The sequence below is a fragment of the Neodiprion fabricii genome, chromosome 5 (genome assembly GCF_021155785.1).
Source record: "Neodiprion fabricii isolate iyNeoFabr1 chromosome 5, iyNeoFabr1.1, whole genome shotgun sequence".
Classification (NCBI taxonomy): Eukaryota; Metazoa; Arthropoda; class Insecta; order Hymenoptera; family Diprionidae; genus Neodiprion; species Neodiprion fabricii.
This window is the reverse complement of record NC_060243.1, coordinates 23824246-23840232: the sequence shown is the minus strand read 5'-3', so window position 1 is coordinate 23840232 and position 15987 is coordinate 23824246.

Sequence of the window (15987 nt, the reverse complement as noted above, 5' to 3'; positions counted from 1 at the left end):
GCTGCGTTCGAATTATTACCGGTGTGGTGGACATACATAATATTCCAAATCCTCTGTACATCCTATGGATCTCCGTTCTTCTCCTAAGCCTCGGAATTCCCTCTTGCTCAATCTAGTGGAGCAATACGGTCTGCTGGTACACTGCAGGGCTCAAAGCACTCCTGCGAAACCCGGGTCTCATCCATCAACCAAAATGAAGCGGCAATTTGTTACAGCAGTATGGCAGCACGTGCCAACGTCGCGTTGGTTCTAAAACACGCGAACGCACCCAGGCCCACCCATCCTCCCCGGTTGCTACCCGGGCCCACTTTAATAAGTTCATAATAAGTTCGGGGTTACTCTGACGCGTCACTACAATCTGTGCACGCTTCGCAAACACCGACGTCAGCTTTGTTCCCGGGGCAGACGGCTTGACCGCATCGGGGTTCCGATCACACTGTCCATGACGTTTGAAAGGGATGATTTTCAACCGCTCATTTCACAGCAGATGGAAACGAATCCTGACGACATCCTAGTTTCCAGTTATGATTTGTATTTTTAACTTAAAAAAATTAAACCGTGCACGTCGGCAAACACGATGAAAAATTATTCTGTCTATAGAACCAGTGATCTGTGTCTGGTACCGTATCATCCGAAATTTGTTTTTACCTGGTAACTCGTACAATGTTGATATATTACACCGGACTTGACCACAAGAATCTAAGCCTCGTATCTTACCGTGAAATTCGTAGCCTCAGCCAATTAAGTTTTTGTTCTCTCTCTTACCACATATCGGGCACTGTATAAAATCTTCAAAAGTAATGACGTGACGTTCTTTCAAGCAAGTACCATTGAGTAGGGTTACATGCGGAGTCTGCTTTGTCTTAAGTGATGACACGATTTCAAAAGAAAACTTTAATTCTACTATCACGTATAACATTACGTGTCGATAACTCAGGCCACAATTATGGTAGAGTGATTCTTTGCACCTGCCCATCGAATGTCTTCATCCATTCATTCATAAGCTTGAAATTTCCGTAGAAAAATATCGTTGGTTCTGTATTTGCCTACAAAATTCTATTTTTTTTTTTCTGTTTTCTATTTAGTCAACTTACTATCGCTTGAAACTGCTAAGCAGAATTTAGTAGTAAAGTTTACAAAGCAAAACCAATTTTATCTCATATTTAAAACTGCGAAACATCTTTCGCAAATCGCATACGAAGAATACAAAAAAATACAAAAATTTCAACTTAGTAGTACTGAACGTTTCATAGATACTCTGATTTGATTGTTCTGTGATGATTTGGCGTTACCATATCCAAGCTGAAATATCATGAAATTCGAATCGAGGTCCCGCTCATATAGGTTTGACCCCTTACAAATATAGATTCTAGACAAACCTTCAATCTCGGGATACTAAAAGCTGTATCTGATAAAATGGTGTAAGACTCATTATTTGGCTAGCAGAATGGCGTCAAATAAATTGACCGAAAAATTGGAGTAACGATCGACAAAAAGCAGTGATGGGATTTAAAAGAACAAAAATTAGTGAAAATGCAAGAAACTTATTTAAAAAAGAGACGGCCATCATCAGCTTTGCTAAAGCGAGTTTTGTAATCTAATGTACTTTGACTGCTCGTTTTCTTGAAAAAGAAAAAAGGAACACACGAAGGTTACTCGAAGAGCATAAACGGCAACTCCTCCAAGTTCCAGTGTCGAATTGAACTTATACAGCTGGAGTGAAATATGAAGACACGCGTCCGTCGTGTAGCCCTACTATCCAAGATAAAGGGCGCCACCCCTGAACCTTCACCCATTGAAATCTAGACAGCGCCGGGCTCGATCTCATTCAGCAAAGGGAGAAGAGCAACTAATTTTCAGGCGGTAAACAAGGTTTAGCCGCGGGTGTTCACTTTTATAATGAAGACCGATGACAGCCGGGAGCTTGTGGCAGCAGCCGACTGCCGTGTGAAGAGGGCGAGGAAAAGGGATGGATACAGAATGGTGTAGGAGAGTGGGAGAGCGGCGGTGAGTGAGCTGGTAAGTCGCACTGGTCGAGGGGTTGGCTGCAGGGGGTTACATATACAAGCGTCCTGTGAGGATCCTCGGGGGCAACGAGAGCCGAGCAAACCTCTCGCGGTCATTCATCCTGATTAGATGCGTTTCCCCTGGGAAGAACAACGCCGAGTTTAGATGGTTGCTGCAGTGATCGCAGGACCGGAGTTATTTCCACTACCTACTGTAGGCGAATAAACCACCCCCTCTGTACGTATTTTCAACCCTGTACGAAAGTACACTGATTTATGTATTCATCCCTCTGTCAGCAACGCTTTTCACGGTGAGTAAATCTGATAATCACGGGTAATCGTTCGCCCAGATGTTAATTCGGGAGGTCAAGAGACGATGCAATGCGAAAATAATTGTGGTAAAGTTAAAATTGACGAAAATTAGCCTAGTGGATGATTATTGGAGTGGTGAAAAAAATTAACAGGTTTCTTCTCTTACTCTTACCCTCTTAAGGTTTTAGTATTTGATAGAAAAAAAAGATCCTCCCAGAAGAGTGAGTTTTCTAGCTCAAATCTAACAAATTGTTATTTCAATTTTTATTATATTTCCCATTCAGTCAAGCTGGGAAAATTTAAATTTTAAATAAATGTTGAAATACTAGTAAACTATGAAAGCTGGAAGAATCAGCCTCAAGGATCTAGGCATAAAATTAAAAATTATTGAATACCGATTAAAACCGATTTTTACCAAAAAAGAGAAAATCACCAGTTTTCAGACGACTATAATGTGTGTTCTAATGATGACAAGTATGCTTTGTTACAGAGGTTTGTAAGGGTTGAAAAATCAGTTTAAAATACCTAGGCATGAATTTAAAAAATATTGAACGGCTTACGAGTATTTTAACGTTTAACGAATAGTAAAATTTTACGATATTAAATGAATGGGAAATGAAAGTTGAAATAGCGATTTGTTACACTTGAACTAAAAACTCGCCTTTTGTAAGGATCTTTTTTCGACCAAACACTAACATTTGAGAGGTTAATAGCGAAAAAAAATTTCATCAATTTTTTTTTTTTCTTAACCACCCCAATGACCAGAATAGTTTTTGCTGTAGATTTGGAAATTCAATATTAGATAACGTTAGAGTAGCAACAAGTTATAGTCGATAAAAGTCGTCACCGCATTTTTCGTGCAGTGTATACGAATTGTTTGATTGTGAACAATGGCCGACAATACAGTTTCAGGTAGGCTTGATAACTGAATCGCGATTCTTGACTGTTGGCGGTGTTTCGGACTGCGATGACGGTAGTTTCAAACTTTGCTTGCGTGCGCGACTTGGGCCGATATTCTCGACGCATAAGCTATAGGAAAACGGTTGAAAATGTTACCCAAGTTCGAATCTCTTTGAAGCCTCTCACCCTATAATACCGACCCCTTTTCACCGTATCGAAAATCCATCTAAACGGATTTTGCTACCCGAAATACAGCCTCTGCCATCCGCCTTCATTCAAATATTTCAAAACCCGGAATAAAAATAGCCACATGGAGCACTCGGGCATTGACCAGTTTTTTTGGTCTAGCCCCTGTCAGGTTTCTTATCAGAGCCATCTTAGCAAATAAATATAAAAAAGCATTATCAAGATCGATTTAACGGTTCAATTTCTTAGTCGGGTGATTTGAAATGAAATGATGAAAAACTTCGAAGTGTGGAACAGAAACTATTTTGAAAACATGAGATTTGATAAAGTTCAATTCTTTCCACAGGTCTTCGGAAACTACCGTTTATTGAAAAAAGCTGTCGGCCTTAGAGTTAAGGTTATTCGAAAATGTCTCTTTAAAAAAAAAAGTAATTGTAAAAAAAATTGAACATCATCTTTCGAAAGAAAAAAAAGGAAAAAAAAACAGGCTGACACAACTGGACATGAATGAAAGTTTATAGACTTGAGAATGAAATTTACATTCGTTGACAAGATGTTCCAATTCTGGGTGATTGTCTTCGCTCGATAATAATAATTTAAATTTACGTCAAGTCTTCATCAGAACTTTGAAAGAAACAACGTATCGAATTTTTCTGCCTATCAGCCCCAATGCAGTATTTTTACTCTACTTAGAAAACAGCAAACCATTTGTTATATGAGTTTGAATAAAAAATGTTATTTTTCTAAAAGAAAAGATTAGATACATATTTTACGGAAGTAAAATATCGACTTTCAAATTGTTTCAACAGACATTCGAGGCAATTTAAATACATCCGCGCAGATGTTACCGTATTTAAAAAAGGTTCGACTAATTAAACAGAATAAATAGATATTTTAATATAAAAATGCAAGAGACTGCAACTCGTTACGATGGAATAACGTTATTAAATTTTTCGTCGTAACGAACGCTTCAAAAAACAACCACCGCAGATTGAAATACACGAGTGTTATTAAATCCAGATTGAAGAAAAATTCCAGCTCGGATGTGTGATATTGATATAATTGTGGTGGAAAATTACCAGGAATTTGGTTAATCTCGGTAAAGCCAGCAATCGTCGAGTCACTTCTTGCACTACAGCAATTTTCGTAATTGCCTCAATCATTTCCAATTAGTGTTACAAATTCAAGTACACTGCAATACTTGGCTTCACCTCTAATTCGATTAATTATACGTCTCTGCTGAATCGAATAACATATATGCTTAATTAGGCTTGATTACTTTGCGGTGATCGGAACTCGATTCCAGCCGCGCTCTGGGCTGATTGGCGAACAGAAATTATCTGTTTTGCATATCCGTGATGTTAGGCAGGCGTGAAGTGTTATTTTTCCTCGGGGATTTGCTCGATTTTTATTCAAATATTCCGTATTTTTGTCAAAACCACGCTACCTTGCAGGCCAGAAAGTTTCACGTCCCTGTACACCGAAGTGTGAATTTTAAACATGAAAAAAAAATTGAGCTGATATCAAAAGTAATCAAATAATCGTAGATTAGAATTGAACGATTTTTATCACTTTTGCGGAGTCTGAGAATTTAGTTGATTGAATTCTTAGTTTCCCATACTGCGAAAAAATTATACAACGTAAGAAGTAATATATTTAAATAGCATAATTACACTTCGAAAATGAAAAAAAAAATAAAAAAATAAAAAATATTGAATTTACCAAAAATGACGGTTAAATATGGCGAAAGAAATTTTCCTTTGAGTGTAATTAATGTAATTCCGTTAAGTCATTCGAAAAAATTGCTTTAACAATTTTTTATTTTTTTTATTTGAATTGGAAAGAAAAATGAACGTTTCGTTCAAAGAAAAAATATCCTTTTCGCCTGCATGTTTTATAAACTCAGCAAATTCTTTCTCTACGTATGTATACATTATACATGGCATGTTGCAGAATTGTTGACTTTGAATTTCGCACGTTGAACGGTGAACTGAGTTGACGACATCGTTTGCCTCCCGGCGTTTCAGCCCGCTTCTTCTTTTTTTTGTTTTTTGGTTTTTCGAACACGGTAGTAGAACCATACTTTCTGTATCTCCCTCCCTTCCTTTAATATCGCCTGGTATCCGTTTCCTCTCTCGTTAACATTGTACTTTTTATTTCATCCATATCGCATGCGTGTACACTTGCGCTTCTCTTTCGTTTTAAATTTTTTATCGCATTTCTTGGCTCAAATAAGAAGAAAAATGGAAAGAAAAAAGGAGAGAAGAGAAAAAGTCATCGCGACGCGTTAACTTTCTCGGAGAACAAGTTTGATGGGTTTTCCTCGCGCAGATTTTCTCTCTCTCTCTCTCTCTCTCTCTCAAACTCTCGCTCTATTTGTGATCTTTTCCCAGGATGGAAGTCAGGCAGCCCCGGCTTACGGCGTGTGCACCTTAAAGCAACGTTACATACTGCTCTTGCCAATTTTAAATATAATCCTGCTATAATCTCAACCTTCGGAAATCGAATTCCCGCGAAGTTAATTGAAAAATTCTACCCACCGGCCGTTTTCTTTTTAAGAGTAAAAAACTAAAAATTTCCTCGCTCGCTTCGATCGGACTGAAAGTGAAAGAGGGGAAAAAAAAGGTCTACACGAAATAAAAATTAAACGAGCTTAATGTGAAAATAAATTTGCCGAAATTTTCCTAAACGCTCTCATTTTTTACCAAACATGAAAAATTGAACACGATTTCTAGAATTAATATTTTTCCAAATTCCAACTAAGATCCTTACTTTCGCCACGAAAATATTTCGTTTCAAATCTTATCAAGAGTAATGTGCAAATATGAGACACAACATAATCAGCCTCACAAGAAATGCGTGAAATTCGGCTATGAAAACTCCGATCCACACATCAATCATCCATTTTTATCCATCTCAACGATATGTATATATTAAAAATGATTGTATGTATATATATATATATATATATATATATACATATACACACTGAGTTTATCCTGGATTTAATAGCCCGCCGCTTCTAAACCCTGCCATCATTCGACGTTCGATGCACTGCAATAGGTCGCTCAATCAGCCTTCATCGCTACGATGCACAGTTGTGTTGAAAAATATTTGCATGAAGCCCCTGCAGCCGATAATGTATCGGAAAATTGATTGAGTAGCGAAATTTCTGCGACATAACCTCGACGCAAACCGCATTTTGTTTTTATATTGATATATTCATCAAGGACTTGCCTTTCCTGCCAATCAAAAAACTGCGAGCTTGATCAATAGTTTTTAAATTTATTCGTGAAAGCGGAACGCTCCACCAATTTTCGCCCGGCTTTTTTAGGTTCACAAATGTCAGCAGCTTTTCCTATATTTTGTGAAAAAAAAAACTAGTCTTACCAAATTCAGAATATATTCTAAGATCGATCTTCTGTAACCCCCAAATAAGCACCTATCGTTAAATATAAATGTTCGATAAAGGTTCGATACTCGATGTTAAATTCTTAGAAATTTACCTACAACACTACTTTTTCCTTTCTTATCCGAAAACTTGGAAAACGCGGTAAATCGCAAGTAGCGATACCCGAAGAAAGAAAAAATTGGCATTCTCCGCGCGTTATTTGAATTATTAAACTTCGAATTTCGCACAACAGCAATTCAAAATTAAATTCACGATGTGTTATTCTGCAAAATTCTTTTTTCTTTCTCTCTCTTCAACGTTTGAGTTGTTCAGGTAAAAAGAAATCTCACTTCCAAACAAAACCCGGAAACATTCACCCAGACTTTTTTTCACCGTATCGTTTTTGGAGTCCCCAAGCAAACGGTGGCCAAATTTTATGGTAATTAATGCGATCCATCGAGTGAGATTCCGCGTATTATTCCGGGATCCATGGGCCATTATTAACCAGATGCATTTTGAAATTCTGGGCGGATGGTTGACTGTGTTTGAAAAAAATATATAGTCCGCATAATTTACACGGGGTCCGGAGATCCGCAAACAAAAGCTCGCTTTGAAAAAGAATTTATTGCGATGCGTCCGGGGGGCGGCTGCCACAAGCATTTCGGCTCCGTCCCCATGCCGGACATTTACGAGTTTGTCCCGTTGCGTTTTTTAATCCGACCCTGCGCGCCCTCTCCGTACAACTTCCCATCCCCCGCCTAACTGAAACATTAACCTCATAACTGTCCGCTCTACGGATGTGACCTGAATTATACTGTTTTTCTGCGGTTCGATTCAAAAATGAAAATATATCCACCGTATTTCCCGTGCGGTTTTCACCCCGCGAGGGTGATTTCCTCGTGTTTTTTTTATATCTCGCTTTTATTTTCGAAAGGATTTATAACCCGCTGAATAATTTCTGCTAATTCCCAGCATACATTATTCATGGGGATTGAAAAACGCCTAATCGCAGCTTCTCAAAAATCCATTTGCGTAGTTGAAGAATATTCCAAACGGACGCAAGCCGATGCTTCACTTCAACTCAGTATTATAGGTATGACTGTAATCATTTTTTTACAATTAAACTTCCAGCCGCAATTCCGAGGATTGAACGATTCACCGTGAAAAGGTAAAAGGTGTTTCGAACTAAATTCTCGAATCCGCTTAAGCCCGTTACTTTATCGCTATTTCAAAGGAATGAAGTTGTATGGATAATGCCATCGAAATTCAGCAAGCTCTATGTTCATGTATCTGTAATAGTAAAAAAAATAAACATTTTTTCAAGGGGAATCCGTTCTTTAATTCAATATGAAGCTCATATCTTTCTTTTCTTATTACTTTACTTTTCAAAATTTCGGTGTACTTCTTTCCCAGGCCTGATTAATTACAAGGGATAACAGCTGTGACGAATGATATTTTAAAATTTTTAGAGATCGTTCAAAGTATAAACAATAAACGCATCCCTGATAACATAAACAAACTAACATATCACGAAAAAAAAAAAATAATTCGCTGGAGCAGGAAAGTTGAGTGTCAATGTAGAGCGAGGACGAATAAAATTCCTACCATCTCTACGTTGAAACTAAGATAATTCTTTTTCTCCAATAATTGCATTTCCATAAAACAACCTGCAACTTTCTATCCAGAGGGTGAAGAATCGCACTGTCATCGGCACTACGGACTCAGACTAGGAAAAAATACACAACAGTGGTTCTGCATGATCCAGATAATTTGAGCACGAAGCTTGCGAGCTCATCGTCAAAAGCGAGGTTATGTTTATAGGGCTGCGCGAAGCGTTGTCAGACAATGATGGATGGAGGGCGCTGCACTACACGTCCGACTAAAGAGAGGATGTTCCACACCTTTTTTTTTTTTTTTTTTCCTCCCTTTCTCGCGCTGTTCTTTTTTTCTTTTCTTTTCCTTTCCTCTAACCTCCCCGCTTCGTTTCTTTCCTTTATTTTTCACGCTCACTTTTTCGTACTCCTTTATTTTCCTTCACTCTAGAATTTTTTTCGCACTCTTTCTCGCCCACGCATTCACACGACACACACGCGGAATCCTTAAGGCATGCAGTGGCTGACTACCTCTCCAGGTTTCATGTCTGGCACGAAGCTCGAGCTTCGGAACCGAGGTACCTACATCCATTCACGCCCCAGTTCCCAGGGGCGACGGGACTCGGCGCGGCGCTGCTGCCTCTGGATCCCTTGATCTAATACTTGTCGGGGAATCCCGGGGACCATCCAGCTAACTCGCTCACTAGTCCGATTCGCGAAAGCGTCTGTGGGAAAAGCGTCTCTGTGTGCTTCGTTCCTGCGATCCGTTCGCAACCCTCATTATACGGAATTTCAATCGAGAATTCTCGTTTACGCTTCTTTTTTTACTTCGCCCGAACGAATTTGAAAACAGGCTGAAAAATGGTTCGATACCCGACACATTTCGGAATATTACAATTTTGTTTGAATGAAAATTTTTTACTAAACCTTTGTCGGTGTGAAAAATATTTAAGTCTGAGTTATGAAACACGGGTGTGGATTTTGATTGAAAAAAAAATGTTGTTAATTTACTCCGTATTTTTTATCCACTCTGTTCCTTCCTTCAAACATTTCTACACTCTCGAAAACTTTATATTAATATTCAAGCCAAGCAATCAGTCCACTGGTCGTCGTTACGATGAAATAATTACCGGTGTTCAGGAAACTGAACAAAGAGGTTGTTGAATTTCAGTTGCGATCTCGATTGAACTTTTTCAAAAGAAAAATAAAATCACATATTGTTCAATCAGCAGCGTAATATCGTTGTTTATCAATCATTGGGTGCAACTTTTTGTACATAGATGATAGAATTCCGTTGCATCGTTAAAGAATCAAGTTTTCGCAAAGTATGATCCTAACGATTCAAATGATATTTGATTAATTTAAATCTCAGATCACGGTTTGCATCGATTGGCTACGGTGATCAGGAAAGTAAAGAAAAACAGCCGCTGTCTTTCTTTCTCCGGATCTCTATCTGAGGTGAAAATAAACCTATAAAAGAGGGTGAATTAAGTGTGCACCGGGTTTCGTGAAACAGCACGCGCCGGCGATGAGTGAGGAATAATTCAGGGTGGGGGGGGGGGGAGGTAGGGGAAACTAAGATTGTTTCGCATAAGACAATTTTTTGCCTCTCTTCTCTCCTTTATCTCGTTCCTTCTTTTAACCAGGCAATAAATAAGCCAGGAGTAAGAAGATGCGGCGGGTGGGGGAAAGAGGCCGCGTCGCTGATAAACTAGGCTTGGGTAGCATGAATAAGTAATGCTGCGTAATCCTGGGGAATAAAAAATATGCCCATACACAGGTATGTCGTACAAGTATACAGGCATATGTGCCGCTACGGCGTGTCGGTATTTTATATTTTTTTAAAAAGACGAACAAAACATCCGAGTCCAAATTGGAAGTAAAATACAATACACGAAAAAGGGAGGAAAAAAATTTATTTTTTTTTTTTTAAAGAAAGAAATAGAGAAAGAAACGAATGTGGGCAAAAACGAGAAGGAAGTAGAGAAATGGGGGAACGGTGCTTCGCTGGAGACTGAAACTTTTTACATTCAGGGAAAACAAAGACTGTGAAAGAGGAGAGGCCCGAGAGAAGAACAAAGAAAAGAAGGAGAAGCAGAGGCGGAATGGAACGTGGAAGATCGAGGGTGGCGTAGGGCTAGGGATCGTAAATATGGCTTATGAGCTCAAAATATAAAATAATGAGATGTCCTTTTTAATATTTATAGACGTTCAGCGTGAGGCGATGTATCGCATTTGTCGAAATAAATGAATAAATATATGCCCGCCCGCGAAATTGTTCTTCCGCAGCTTGCAGTTTCGCTTCTTTCACACACCGAGTGAATTGTTTTACCGTTTGCACTCCTTGCAGCGAACAGCGAATTGTGGAAATGTATTTTGTCGTGGAAAATTATTGTAATTCACAGCTGACGGACAAGATAAAAAGCTTTCCACAGTTGAACATGCAGTGAATCTTCGTTTTATGAATTAAAAGTAATTGATTTACAACGGCTGATGGGCAATAAATTCCTCTTATTTATGCTTTCAGTGTGTGAAAAGTATTTTTTCCTAACTGAGTGTGCGAAATTCTATTCTTCATATCCAAATGAGTGCGCAAAATCGCACATCTTTGCACTAGCGGGGAAATTAAATCGAAATATTTAATTACACTACAACAAGAGACATTTCGACTCAATTCCCACACTAGTGCAGGAATGTACTATTTTGCCTACTCAGTTAGAAAGAACAGTCAATCTACTATTTCCAGCTGCGTTTAACTAATTCGACATTGAAAAAAAATTGTACTCAACATTTCAGGTCGAAGTGTTGCAGTTTTCGATGTGAAAAAATCTACCAACATGTAAATCATGTTCAATTTTTCTTCCTGAATAATTTTTTCGCAAAATAATCACTCACCGTTCGCTATATTACTCTTTGTTTGCTCACTAACAATTGTAAGTCACTTTACCAAATGAAAAAAAAAAGAAATAAAAAGCGTTATCCAGAGAACGAAGGAAGAATGAAAACAGCAAAATTACAGAGAAATGCAACAAATGAGTGCACAGACTCTCGTTGAGAGATATTGTTTGCATTTAGGAATATAAGGGCTCGCTTTACCTCTGGCTGTGTGGCCGTACTCTGTACATATAGGGTAAAGTGATGGATTTGATGAACTGTCCAGATAGTGAGCCCGGTATATTCGATACATCAACCCTGGTTAACCCCGACCTCCCATCACGTAACACTGCAGCAGCAGTCCAATGCTCAGGGGGTAAAAAATTGAGCGTGATTATCTAGAGCAGTCGGGTTTGATCTTTGATTAATTGTTCACTGATTAATCAAAACCTCCCCGTTCTGCTGAGTAAAAAAAAAAGGAAGAATAAAAAATGTTTCATCCCTAACACCGAAGTCGAAGCGATTGATTGATAAGAACAAAGAAACACGTATCAAACCCCACAATGCAATCTTTGAACGATTTGGATTAACGTTTTCGTGCCGATTAAACGGCCCGCTCAATTTCTTAGGGATCTACGTGTCTATTTGTCTCCATAAATTGCTCAATCGTTATTTTTACGTGCGATCCAAAGAAATTGCGTTTTTTTTTCAACCAGGAAATTGGCACTGCGTGTTTAGGTGGATCGATCCCGAAGGGAGTAGTTGGCGTAAACAATGTGAAAAGAAAGATGATCGTGAATAATATACGTAATATTAACTCCTCGGCTGCATAGCGAAAAGGAGCTTCTCACGCCACTCTCACCTGAGAAAAATAAACTTGATAGTTTTATCCTATAATATCCGTATTACGGTTTTTGAAATCGCTTGATTTGAATGTGAAATCAGATTCTTCGAATTCAAAACGGTGGACCCAATGTAGATCCCAATTCGACAAATAGTTTGATTTTAATGAAAGTAACTATCTTCAGGTTTTTTAGGTTATTGAATTTGAATCTGAAATCAGTTTTCCAAAATTCAAAATAGTGGGTCTGATATCGCGGTTATTAATTTGAATTTCGAGCTGATCGAGTTGATTTGATGTAAACGTGGAGCCTACACACGATATGCACATTGCACTTGACGTTGAATAAACGGGGAAGCATGTACGGAGTGCCAATTCCCCTCAATGAATTTCATCGTCTGTAACAGGTACACCCGTATCCGCTAATTGTAAATGATAATCGGGCCGAATTAGACGCACTTGAATTAACGTTAATCTCCATAAACCACGATGGCTGCACATCCTTGTATTGAGATACGGATTGATATTCACAACGTGGAAACGATAGCGGTGTGAGAGTATCTTGAGTACATAATTTTATTTATCGCAATTTTCGACACCAGTAAAACAGTCTTTCCCAAAAATCGAAAAGTTAAGGAGCGTGGGCGATTAATTTTGAAGGTTTGAAATCGACTTATTTATTCTCCATATTAAAAAAGCTCCAAATATGTGAGATAAAAATATCGAAAGAGTGCAAGAGGTGATAGAAAAATGTATCTGTCAAAATTATACATATTTTCAGCGAATTCTTTCCACATCTTACATTTGTCGATTGATTCTCAGCACTTTCTACAGCTGATAAACTTAATTGAAGCTATTTTGTTCGAACTACCCAACTGCAGTAGCTGCTACTCGGTTTATTTTCAAAACGATAGCCCCTCTTTTAACACACAGTATATTTTCACGAACAGGGAAAATGGGTGGACGTTCATTTGGAATGAAAGACATGTTTACCGCCTGAGGTCGTCGTGTTTGCTCCAAATTAGGCAGGGCAAACACATTTAGGAGCCACACTCTCTATTTATACAAATCCATTCATGATCCAGTTTCACTCACGCGACGCATAAAGCGCCTCCGGAAATCGGGGGGAAAATTTTGAGCCAATATTTACGCAAAAACGTGCATAAACCCAGTTGTGCGTATATACCTAAGTTCAGTTTGCCAAATAAACGTACTTGAAAATATTGCGTGAGCTCTCTCTGGAAGATCACAAAATTCGAGCCGGAAAACAACATGGTTAATAATAATAAGAGATAAATCTTTCTCAAATTGAACGAAAAACGTTTATCAAAATATGCGAGTGACAATTTTCAATATATTTTCAAATTTGATTTGTCAGATCCTTCGACGATATTTAGAGTGAACCGGATCTTACAAGTATCAGAAAATGTATAAACAATTACAAGAAAAATACCACTGACACAATTTCTAAATATAATTACGATTGTTACCCGTGCGAATAGAATAAATCGAATCGCATGTTGTATATTGGAATTTATGCAAAGGGCAAGCGAATCAGCGCTGTGATTAATCAACAAGCAATGCCACGATCAGGTGACTCTCGTTAACACAACAAACTCGTCCAAACAAGGAAGCGAGCAGTAGAACCCAGAGCACAGTGAATTGAAAATGTAAACGTTTCCAGCTCTAATGAAATATAAACTCTGGTAATGCTAAAACAATATGCCTTTTTCTTCGTTTTGTTTCTCGTACACAAGACGACATTCTGACCGATACAACGTCCGATAATTTGACGTCGATCGATTATTAAAGAAATATTCTTTTGGTACCAGCTTCTTTTCAGAAGACTAATCGTTTCTCTAGAATCGTTCAAATTTGCATGGAACGGTTTCGCACCAACAAGAAAAACTTTAGAAGCGTTTATTTTCATCGGAAATTTTCTACTGTTCATTAATTTGTCGGAGTAGAAGACATCAGTTGATGCACAACCTTGTGATATCAGTCGATTAGCAACCACCAAATTCCGAACTGGTCAATATTCCTGATAATGAGTCAACTTTGAAATTACAAAAATCGTTGTTTCTATAGTTCTTATAGAGATTATAAGTAATTGGAAAGAAACTTATCAGGGATCCGAAAGCATCGAAAATATATCTCAAGCTTCAAGTTGTACTGCCTTTACCTTCGTTAAAATATTCGGTGAAAAATGTCTACGCTGTTAAAAAACTGTAAAACTCTTTCATAATCTCGAAAGAAAATATGCCGACGGAAGGTGAAACTTTTGAAGCAATCAAAAATACCTACATTTGAATCGTTTTTTTTACCACATTGATATTGGATGTTCGAACACCGTTTCTATTTCAAGTCACGTGAACTGGTATGGCTTCTCTTTTTTCTCAGCTGGTAACGATAACGTTCCTACACTCGATTCCTTGGTAATAAAACAGCATCTGTATAGATACAGCGATGAAAAAGCATGAATAGTGCGAGTCGCAGATGGTGGAATATAAAACGGTGTGGCTAGGTTATCGGGTTCAGCCTTTCGCACACCTGGAATTATTAAATCATGTTCTGGAAAATTGGCGCTACTGCTTCGACCGTGTGAAAGAGAGAAGCTTGTGAAAAAAGGAACATATTACTCTAAACGAAACGCTCGCACATTTTGCATGGTTGATTTTAATCCGTCTCATTGCGAAGTGTAAATTTAAATTAATTACAGCCAATTCACACTCGATAGTCGCATCAATTACGTCGTGTACAGTCATGCTCGTTAGTAGGTTCCCAGTGACTCACTGTTTTATGGAATCAAAACTGAAACGAGCTTCCTTTCTGATCAAATTTCATGTGACGATGACTCGGGACGCAAGTGGCAAGAGAAACAAGCGATACGTTGATCACAGACACGGAAAATTTTAATATAATAAAAACTCGTTTCAGTTTCGATTATTTCTTCTACTTACTGTACTTATCGCATTTCATTCACACGCTACAGTGATCATCACATTCACATTCATCTACGTCTGCAAAACGCACAGCACACTCGATTCGCAATATTCTGCTATAGTCGGTTCGAGCTACTCTTAGATTAGGTTGGCAACACTAATACGCTTGCAGCGCGTGAGTTGACGCGGTCAATAAACGAAGCTCGACTCCATCTTCGTCACGAGATCGATGCTGTAGATAATTAGCAAAATTTCGTTGATATTATTTGATTTATTATTGTAAATCAAGTGGAACAAAACGTGTCAACCGTATCATCAAGGTGTATTGTTAAACAAGACTTTTATTATCATATGCTGAGTTTGCTTGTGTAAAATATGAGTCCTGAATAAAACCTACGACGTATTTTAATCTCACTCGTAGACTTATTTATCCTATATGATTAAGTTTGAATACACTGAGCTCAACTTAATGATTAAAATATTTTATATTTTCTCTTCCGCTACACTCGATTCACATTCATTTTGAGGTTACATCAATCTTCATATTCTTAGCAAGACATTAAGGATCAACAATGTTACTTGAAAGAATGACTTGTTATTCAGATTATCTGTAACACGAACTGATACATCATCTAATTACAGAACCTTTTCTCAAATTTACCAGAATAGAAATTATCGTAATGGTCTTATTTTCGTTTCATAATACTCAGACTGCAGGTTCCACCCACACTCAAACTATTCTGTAATCAGGATTCGAAGTGAGTGGTGGAATCTTGATTGCCATGAAACGTAATCTGTGCGTTGGCAAGACTACTAATTGAAAAGCAGAGACATATTGCTTACCGTGTTTGAAGCCGAACCAAATCAAACGAGTTGAGTGTACGTCTGTACTCGGAGAACGACACGGTGAAGCGTAGCGGCAATCGATAGAAAATATATCGTC